Genomic DNA, 10,338 nt, shown 5'->3' with positions numbered 1-10,338 from the left:
GGAGTGCTAAAACTTCCCTCTTTGGTAATGTAAAGGTTACTTTGACAGATCTGCGTGTCAAATCCTGTACCGAATTGACCTATAAACCATGGCTTGTCCCACTGATAGGTAAAACTTCCCCATCCTGCTGTCCTGACAACTTGTTATGCAGTATCATAATGATGTATCTCTCCCCACTGAGCCTGTTATTATAAAACCTACACCTTGATGAACATACTACTACAAATACCTAAAGGGAATTAAGAGGTGTAGCTCATTTGTGACCTCAGCGGACAGACACAATGGTAATCAAACACTTTTGAGTAGTAAAATGTTTGGCATGACTGATCCCCAAACCTTTTTTGAGGGCTATCATGCACAAGGGAAAGGCAAAAAAGGGAAGGAGATAACAAACGCAATCTATTTTAGAGATCTAAAATATGCTAAATCCCTTCAAAATACAGCAAAACCATTATTTTTCTTGACTATTGTCAGTAGATGAGTAATTCTAAGACTTTATTCAGAAATACTTGGGACAGTGAAGTAAACTAAGACAAAGGGAACACACCGAAAAGTTTCCTGCTTTCTCCATTTGAAATGAAATCTTGCTTCTGTTGGTAAAATTGACATTGACCTCAGCTGAGGCCAGGATTTTGCACTTAATTTTACAAATATGGAAAAAGAAAGCTCTTTTATAGTTTAAAGAATCTCTGTTTTGTTCTCACTTTGTACTAGATGATGCCATCATAAAAATGGATAGAGTCTACATACTCAGCATTATCCTGCATTGATGAGTTCAACATTTATTGTGTTATGTCATAGGCCATATTATATAACTGTAAAAACAACTACTACATTATGTAAGAATAATACTGTGTAATTGCAGTAATGAATCATTAAGTACTTGATACTTCAAAATCCATACTGTATTGAACCACTGATAATGCTGTATTTTCTTGATACCTGCAGGTTCCCCTTCATCTTAAAACATGACAGCTGATTGTACATATCATTTTGTTTGCACAGCTATAAATACTGTGGCCAGCTATAGTATCTAAAAGCATAGATTTGATTATTGAACTATTATGACATGAAATGGTTTCAAAAACAGGTCACAAGGTTTCAGATATAAGAATAGTTACTAGAAGTTCTTTAAAATATTAATTATTAAGGTAGAATATCACAAAGGTGAGCTGATAATACATTCATGTGATTATTGGCTAGGTTTGATGCCATGTAAGTCCATATTGTCTGCATCCTACCAATACGTAGCTAGTTAGCACTAAAATTGTAGTAACTAATTTGTATACTGGTGAAAGAACAAATTCACTAGTGTGTGATTCAACTATGTTAAAAAAGCATCAACTGACTCAAAAACTTCTGAAAACTATGATCAATAATGTCATATAATCCTTGTGTTCATTTGTAACTTCTCAAAGACAACAGATTTAAAATGGTTTTCTGTACACAGTTATCACTGATCATAATATTGATAGCACAGTTCTTAGGAAAAGAAGCCTTGCATGTCAAATCTCACTCTACTATTTGTTACATAATGTTTAATGTAATTTGAGTTTAAGAAGGATAAAACACACACCTACATGCTACATGACTCTTAAGTCAGCTTAATAACCAAACACAGATTAACTGTACCTGTTCTATTCTACCAAGCCCTTTAAACTTAGGGTTCAGATCTAATCATTGCTCATTCTAGCAATGCACAAAAAGCACACAGAAGTCCATAAATAATCATTGTTTGCATGTAGTCACACTAACCCCTTTATCTACGCTGCTCTCAGCACCACCTCAGCCATGATTTGTGCACAACAAATCCATTCTGCTGCAAGACTCTTCTATACACACACAACAGATAAACTGAAAATGCTCTTTGTTCTCAAACTAAATAAGGTGGCATTTAAATCCTCCTGGAGTGGAATATCGCGTTTTGTTCAATCCGTTGTACATGACAAGTAATTGAAATGGTTTTATAAAATCCTTCCTTTCAGTGCTACCATTACCTGTATATCTGATTGATTAAATTTTTAGCATACAGTGATTCTCCCGAATCTAACAATGTTATCCTTAAGATATCCTTGTAAGATCTTCTGTAGATTTCCTTATTTGGACAAAATATCACTTAGTACAGAAGAAGACAAAGAATTTAATTATAAGTATTTTAAAGGCTCCTTTAGGATATTTTCTAAAGAAGTCTTTAAGAACAGTGACCTTTGTTGACCATGACAGATGAATAATTTCAAAAGAATAATTGTGCAATACAAATGAGCTGGAGAAAGACAATTTACGTATTGGAGAATTACAGACTGGTTGAAGTTGGAAGGATCCTCTGGAGGTCATCTTGCCCAACCCCCCAGCTCAAGCAGGGTATATGGGGTTGGCGTGGTAAGGTTTTGGTAGCAAGGAAGGCTACAGGGGTGGCTTCTGTGAGAAGCTGCTAGAAACTTTCCCTATGTCTGATGGAGCCAATGCCAGCTGGCTCCAAGACAGACCTGCTGCTGGCCAAGGCCAAGTGGTATTGCCTTAAAGAAGGGGGGAACACAACTGCACAAGAGAAAGTGCAACTAGAGGGAGGAGTGAGAAAATGTGAGAGAAACAACCCTTGCAGACACCAAGGTCAGTGAAGAAGGAGCGGGAGGAGATGCACCAAGCACCAGAGCAGAGATTCCCCTGCAGCCCATGGTGAAGACCATGGTGAGGCAGGCTGTCTCCCTGCAGTCCATGCAGGTCCATGGTGAAGCAGATATCAACCTGTAGCCTGTGGAGGTCCCCACACCAGAGCGGGTGGATGCCTGAAGGAGGCTGTGACCCCATGGGAAGCCTGCGCTGGAGCAGGTTCCTGCCAGGACCTGTGGCCCTGTGGAGAGAGGAGCCCACACCGGAGCAGGTTTGCTGGCAGGACTTGTGACCCCATGGGGGACCCACGCTGGAGCAGTCTGTCCCTGAAGGTCTGCACACCATGAAAAGGACCCATGCTGGATGCTGGAGCAGTTCATGAAGAACTGCAGCCTGTGGGAAGGACTCGTGTTGGAGAAGTTAATGGAGGACTGTCTCCTGTGGGAGGGAACCCATGCTGGAGCAGGGGAAGAATGTGAGGAGTTGTCCCCCTAAGAAGGAAGGAGCAGTAGAGACAACATGTGATGAACTGACCACAACCCCTATTCCCTGTCCCCCTGCACCGCTCGAGGGGAGGAGGTAGAGAATTTTGGAGTAAAGTTAAGCCCAGGAAGAAGGGAGGAGTCGGGGGAAGGTGTTTTTAAGAAGGTGTTTTTTAGTTTTTATTTCTCATTATCCTACTCTGATTTAATTGGTAATAAACCTTTTTTTTTTTTTTTTCACTATTGAGTCTGTTTTGCCTGTGACAGTAATTGGTGAATAATCTTCCTTTCCTTATCTTGACCCACAAGCCTTTTGTTATATTGTCTCTCCCCTGTCCAGCTGAGGAGCGGAGTGATAGAGCGACTTTGGAGGGCACCTGGTGTCCAGCCGTGGTCAACCCACCACATAGGACCACCTAGAGCCGATTGCCCAGGACAGTACCTAGATGGTTACTGTACCTTACCAATTTGAAAAAAAAAATGTGTATCTACTTTTGTATGTACAGCTATTTCTTTTCAGAGTGTCTAAAAGCCTACATGGGTGTTTAGTAATATTTGCTGACTGACTCTATACACAGTCTGATGGTCTAGTGCCTAGGGAAAAGAGTTTCCACAATTCATTAATAATAGAGATTAAATTATAGGTGAGAAGTCAATGTTTCAAGATACAAAGCTGCAGCCGTAAGGTAAATGGTAATGTTTCAGATAATTTTCCTCCACAGTGATTTCTACCAATATTGTCAACGTCTGTTCGCTGAACGTTCATTGGGTAAAAGTGTGCTGCAGACAGGGCTTTGTTCACACAGCTCTCATTTATGCTGTGGAGCTAGATGTACTCAGCTCTGTTTTTCCTTTCCTGTGGTGCAGAGTATACAACGCTCCCATCATGAAATACTCCTGAAAGCATGAATATAGACCTCAGGCTTTCTCAGCTTCTGCAGGTAGTCTGCTCACACACCATAATCTAAAGTTACTCTCCCACAGTACTCAAAAAAATACAATAAGAGTGAGGGAGGAAAATTACAACTAGAAAATCTGAACTTGGAACTGAATCCTGCTTGTACTGTGGCAGCTCTTGCCGTCACGAAGAAATGTACATTTTATTACTTCTCCCAGCAGGAGCTGTAGTGAGTCAGATGCAGCAGGTATTATTGTTATGACGATGGTCCTCATCCCCACGCATTCAGCTGGGAGGCAAAGCAGCTGGTTTAGCATTACTGAAGCATGGGAAGGGTGACTACCTTACAGGTACTTTAGGAGCTAGCTTCTTTACAAAAATTACTCCATACGGACTCGTAACAAAGCAGCACATACTGGGCTGGCCTATTTAAGTCAATGTGAAGCTTCAGGAAGAGATGCAGGAATAACAGTGCACTTAGCAGCCTGTTTTATAAAGGTGGCTAGAAGCAGCATTCTGTTTACAACCTGAATGATGCAGCATCTTTTCTGCTGAATTCTTGAAGTTACAATTTAATTAAACAGATTTGTTTGTTCCATTAACTTCTGTAAGAGGTATTCAATGCTTCCTCCCCTGAAGAAATATTATGTAATTCTAAGTGCAACTGTACCTGCAATAATGATGCTCAATGAATATGAGGACGACTTAGTCTAAACATCAGAAGGGAAGAGGTGTGAGGAAGAAATCATTTTGCAACAATGAACAAGTGCTCAAAAAAACCAACAAACAAAACACAAGACAGACTACATTGCAATTTAGACCTGCAAAGCAGTAGGCCCATATAAACTTTTCTGAGATTTATAACTGAGGAAGTAACCTTTTTTTAAAATATTGGGGTTTCTCAGTGTATGAGATAACATATGTAAGAAGTAGTAATCATCAGTTGTGTTTCCACAGTGCCTGCAGTATGATAATATATAAAAAGACATAGAACTCTTCCTTCAAAAAGTCACAACCTAAGTGCCATAGGTAAGCAGGTTAAAGGGTAAAATGGAGAAGCAAACTGCAAAGAGATTGATAATGATGTTTCACACATAAATTGGCATAATCTGGATTTAATTTCTTTAGTTTGTCTGCCGTAGTACATCTATTTTTGGAAGAAGTCTTTCAAGGATGGGAAGACAGGAACCTGACAGATCGTACAAAGGGGAGAGAGAGTTAGTCTGAGAATAACCAGTGCAAGGAAGACATAATTGGTTTCATTGCATTTATGTAGTCATGTCAATGGAACAGTATACATGTGTGCATCCTTGCAGAACTGAGGCTAAGCTACAGAAGAGAAACTACACTTCAGTATGATGCTTCTGCCATCAGCTACATTGAAACCCTGTCTTCCTGATTGTGTTTATATGTTGGAAAGGATGAAGTAAATATTTCTCCCTTCTAAGATGTCAAGTGGAAAGGAATATCTCAATCAGTCTTTTACTAAGGTGAGAAGAGCTCACGTCTGTGTGTATGTGCTTTATTCAGCATAGCTGCTGTCCTCTCTACTCTTTCCAAAATCTGCAGCTGATTCTCAGACCTTCAGCCTCCTTCTGACCTAAGAGGTGAGACCCATATATCACCTCATTTGGTGTGCATGGGCTGGTCCTTGGGGTAGGAGGACGCCCGCTCTTGCAACAGGGAGAAGTTACAGTGCAAGGGTGCACTGGAGGGCTGCTGACCTCCACTGCGGTGCCCTTCAATGCCTTTTTTCTGATATCAAACTTCTACCTGCAGCACAAACCAGTTGTGTCTTTTTTCCCTCTCTACTTTGTTTTCATCATTTTTTACCTCTTCACATTCTTTGGCACTTTTTCCTTCCCCACAACCTCTTGCCTTTATTGTCCATTCTTAATCCAATACATTTATGCCTGTGGAGGGGAATGTATTGGTTCATATACCTGGACAAACTACCAAAGAGCCGTACTTCAGCACTCAATTCAGGTCATACTTCTACCACATCAGTGGGGAAGGACATTTCAAATGCTACTAAGATCAGGAGGGACTTTGGTCACCCTTAACCTCTTCTACACCGTAAAACATGGAATCTCATCTGGTAATTTCTGCACCAATCATAATTTTTGCTTGAACTACAGAGTCTTTAGAAAGGTCTGTGAATTTCAAGCCTCTAGCTTGTTTAGGACATTGGTCAACTGGTTAACAGCATTTCCATTAAAATTGATTATTTCTAAGCTAAATTTGTCCAAATTCAAGTTACAACTGTTGGATGTAAGTGGGTCTTTTTCATCTCATTTGGTAATCTTTCCCTTCTTCTCCACTTGAAGTATTTGTGGGCCTTCGCCTCATGTTGGATATCTATGCCCTTTATGATAGGTTTGTCAGGATTTCAAACAGCATTTGCTTTTCTACAAAAAATCCTCTGCAAACCCATCTAATTGTCCATTTAAGATGATGTCTGAACAGAGGAGCACATAAAAGAAAGAAATCAAGTCAAACACAACCAAAAGTGTATGTAAGTAGTGTGGAGGAATGCAGCTTACCAGACCACTCTTCATTTTCATAATGACTTTCACCTCTGAAACCTTACTCAAGCTCAAAACCAATGTAGTAGAGCACATGTATTCAGCCATAAACCTGTGACAGCTCAATGAAAATGGAAAATCTCTAGTGATGGTGTGTTTATCTTTAGTTTTGCATCTCTTGAATATAAAGTAGAATTTCTGGTTCATGCCTGTGTTCTGCTTTTTAAAATTATGTCATGCAATAAGCATGCTCAGGAAAGCACAGATACATCATAAAAGTATATTTTCTCCACAGCTATAGCCTCTAGCTAAGATACTGTACTGAACATAGTCACACACCGTAGCTCAGAAGACAGTAGGTCCATGGGGAAGTTGAAAGCAGGTTGATTTTCTTTTTTATCTATCAAGTTGACTCAAAAAGAAAGTTTCTTAATACTGTTTTTTCATTGTGTTAATAGCTACTTTTATCTTCGGTAGTTTATTTAAAAAATAGGGAAGGGACTATTCTGGATGACTGAAGAGAACTTGACAAGGCTGTCTTTCTAAATCACAGTCCTTGCACAGGACATTGGCAAGCTCAGAAAACCACTGGCTGTGGAAGAACACCATGGATGCCACCCACACACACTACAACTTGAAGGTTATGATAAACTTAGATTCTTCTTAAACAAGATTGTTTGAACAAATGAATCACAAAGGCTCATTTTATTATGGGTTTGATTCATCCTGACAGAAGCAGAATTAGGCAATCTCACACCCATGTTCACAGTGTATACTGTACATCATTCTGTCTCCGAGAGCAAGCTGACAAAAGGTCTTCTTTTGTCAATGTCAAAAGGACAAGTCAATGGATGCCTGTGAGTACAGTGAGGTTGAAATGGTTGATAAGTACCTTTGAGGGAAAAGCATGTGATATATTATAGGGCTTACTGAAAGTACCAAGAAGTCTTTATTACATAAGTTATTTCCTGCAGCTACTGAATTTGGACAACCCGTAAAAAAAGCTGCTTTGTGACAACTAGTCTGTATTAATGAGCTATTTATAGCTGACAGAATGTGGTCATTCAAGGTTGCTGGCATTCTGAATATTTTTACATTATAAGCTTTCATTAGCCTGTGAGCAGTTACATGTTTGCATCAGGAAAACTGTTGGAGTCTATTTTCAAAATCAAGCATCTGTATAATTTTCACAATTGTCCTAACAATGCCATTCCATGAAGTAACATTCAGTAGGGATGCTAACCCATTAAAATGTTCAACCTGTAAATGAAACTCAGTCTTGTTTAACAACCCGAGGAGACGAGACAGTTTTAATTTCAGAACATGTAGAAGAAATATTATGAATGTTGGCTTTTACATTTTCATGGAGGGTATTTTATTTAAAAGTTTCCTTTTTTGGGGGGTGGAGGTTATGGAGGAAACTAGGTCAGTTTTACCAAAGTGAAAAAAACAATCTCAATCTTGATGCATTATTAAGGTGTCCTTAGGCAGTAGGAAAAAACAGCACAGGCCTGACACATTGTTAAAAATAAATGAGGGATAATCATTGTAAGGGCATAATATTTTAATTTAGAGTGGAATACTTTATGGAGGCTCCAGTTAAAATGCCAAAATATTATTGTTCTAGCATTTTTTTCCTTTTTGGTGTGGAAAAGGGTGGTGCTCACTCTGCTCTGACAGTATCTATGTTGCTGTCTGAAAGCTGAACCAAGTTTTGGCCCCTGACTTCTTGTCATATGAGGCTGCACCTGTCCAAGAAACAACCCAACAGGGGTTACAGTCTGGGGCCAGAATCTCTTTCCTCCCTTCTGTGTGAGCAGAAGAACACAGCAGATGTACCAGGAAATGCATGCTGTCACATCCTTTGCACATATTGGGTGAGTCAGTTGAAACACTCCTGGTGTTGCTGTTAGGACACACAAAAACTCTTTCTGCCCCCTCTTCTTCCCTCCAGTGTCGATTCTGTCTGGAAACATCACTCTGACACTGACAAGTCAATAGTAAGTTGCTTGGCACCCTTCTAAGAATAATTAAAAATAGACTTCTATTTGCAAATGAAAATTATGTATATGTATATATAACTCGGTCATTTAGTTTATTTCATGTCCCTTACACACTGTTCTATGCTCTAAATCAATGACAACTATAATCTGGCATCTCTGAAGACAATGTAAGAGGTATCTCAGAAATTATTTGCTGTGCAGTCACTAAACCTTAGCAAAATACTGTCCTGAAAGTCTCTTCTGCTGCTTCTACTGACATATACTGGGATCAAATGAAATAGCAACATATCTGGTTAGTTAATTCCCAGAAGATCAGCTGGAATTAATAGCTCATAATTTAAAACTCTCTTAGACCTCACTGCCAGTTACTTTTGAGTTCAAAATATGCCAAACATTAATAAACACTAATTTCCTCCAATTTATACAGTAAGTCTGTATATATGTTGTTGGGGCTGCCATATGCAAGAGCCATATTCCAAACATTAACAGATTTGGCAAAAGCTTGCCAAAATCAGCACCTGGATGAAACATGACCTAACCAGAGTCCAACATGCAAGTTCATCTCAAGTGTTCCTATCTATCTGAGAAGGCATTGAGAAGAAAGGAAACTGATGGTGTTTCTTGTTTTAAATGCCAACAAAAAAGGTAGCTAAAAGGGAGTTTTAAAACAGTTTTACAATTTTCTTTTCTGAAGGCATAATTAAAAAAATGAGATTAAGCAGCATTTCTCAGGAGTCTCATCAGTGACTTCAGTTAAGCAGAAGCAGGAGGATGCTGAGGCTCCATCAAGGCAGAAAGAGCAGTGCAGTGGCTTCCAACAACCTGTCAGCATAAATATTCCTTGGTAGTTCACCTTGCTGCAGATTTCTCTCAAGAGAAGGAAGCAGGCTTGAGATGAACTGCAGCAAAGTCTATTCTGTTTACTCTTAAGAGTTTTATGTAATAAAATACGATACTGCAACAATAAACTAAAATGATAATGTGAGGAAAACAAAAAAGATGCTGAGATGCATCATCCATGTTCCACTGGAGTCACCTTGTGCAGCACACGCAACCGCAGCCGCATGCAGAATCAAGAACATCACCTGAGCACCACTCACCAGAGAGTTTTAGTAGATATGCACAGAGCCACCAAGATGATTAAGGGAGTGGAGCATCTCCCTTATGAGGAAAGGCTGAGAGAGCTGGGTCTCTTTAGCTTGGAGAAGAGGAGGCTGAGGGGAGACCTCATTAATGTTTATAAATATGTTAAGGGCGAATGTCATGAGGATGGAGCCAGGTTCTTCTCAGTGATGTCCAATGATAGGACAAGGGGCAATGGGTGCAAGCTGGAACACAGGAGGTTCCGCTTAAATTTCAGAAGGAACTTCTTTACAGTGAGGGTGACAGAGCACTGGAACAGGCTTCCCAGGGAGGTTGTGGAGTCTCCTTCTCTGGAGAAATTCAAAACCCGCCTGGACGCCTTCCTGTGTAATCTCATTTAGGCTCCTGCTCCGGCAGGGGGATTGGACTAGATGATCTTTCGCGGTCCCTTCCCATCCCCAACATTCTGTGATTCTGTGAAATATGGTACAACAATCCAGATAAACTGTAACATGAACAAGAGATGTCACTGTTTTGATTCTATACATTGCAGGATTCTTGCAGCACTAAAATATTGATTTTTTGTGAGAGGCACAACTATGCAAGCAGAGCACAAATGTGATTAGATATATAGCTATCAGCTGAATCTGAAAATTGATCTTTAATCAAAACCAATGGGAGAAAGCACTGATTAAAGACTAGTGATATTGTCTGGCCCCAGATTCTGGGGTACTACA

This window comes from Antrostomus carolinensis, unplaced genomic scaffold (assembly GCF_000700745.2).
Source record: "Antrostomus carolinensis isolate BGI_N321 unplaced genomic scaffold, ASM70074v2 scaffold22237, whole genome shotgun sequence".
NCBI lineage: Eukaryota > Metazoa > Chordata > Aves > Caprimulgiformes > Caprimulgidae > Antrostomus > Antrostomus carolinensis.
This window is presented reverse-complemented; position numbering follows the sequence as displayed.